Source organism: Primulina huaijiensis, unplaced genomic scaffold, assembly GCF_012295235.1.
Source record: "Primulina huaijiensis isolate GDHJ02 unplaced genomic scaffold, ASM1229523v2 scaffold14939, whole genome shotgun sequence".
Lineage (NCBI taxonomy): Eukaryota > Viridiplantae > Streptophyta > Magnoliopsida > Lamiales > Gesneriaceae > Primulina > Primulina huaijiensis.
Genome location: NW_027343040.1, coordinates 1 through 319, shown reverse-complemented (window position 1 = coordinate 319; position 319 = coordinate 1). Strand labels below are relative to the sequence as shown.

Genomic DNA, 319 nt, shown 5'->3' with positions numbered 1-319 from the left:
AAAATAGAAAAAACGAAAAAAAGGTGCAACACGAGGACTTCTCAATGGTCACCCATCCTAGTACTGCTCTCGCCCAAGCACGCTTAACTTCGTAGTTCTGATGGGATCCGGTACATTAGTGCTGGTATGATCGCACCCGACATTTAGAGGGCTGTTTATTCATATATCCCTCGAGCACGTGTGGACCAGGAGGAGAGAGACAACGCGCGGCACTGCTCTCGCCCCATCAGAACCCCGAAGTTAAGCGTGCCTGCGCGAGGGCAGCATTAGGATTGGTGACCTCCCTAGGAAGTCCTCGTGTCGCGACCGTTTACGTGAA

At 52.0% G+C, this 319-nt stretch overlaps 1 non-coding gene across 1 annotated transcript; it reads right to left on the bottom strand.

The window, feature by feature from the left end:
• Nucleotides 1-20: 20 nt before the first annotated feature.
• Nucleotides 21-138, bottom strand: LOC140965839 (5S ribosomal RNA). Its single transcript, XR_012173158.1, has one exon. It is a non-coding gene; the product is annotated as a 5S ribosomal RNA (ribosomal RNA).
• Nucleotides 139-319: the final 181 nt, after the last annotated feature.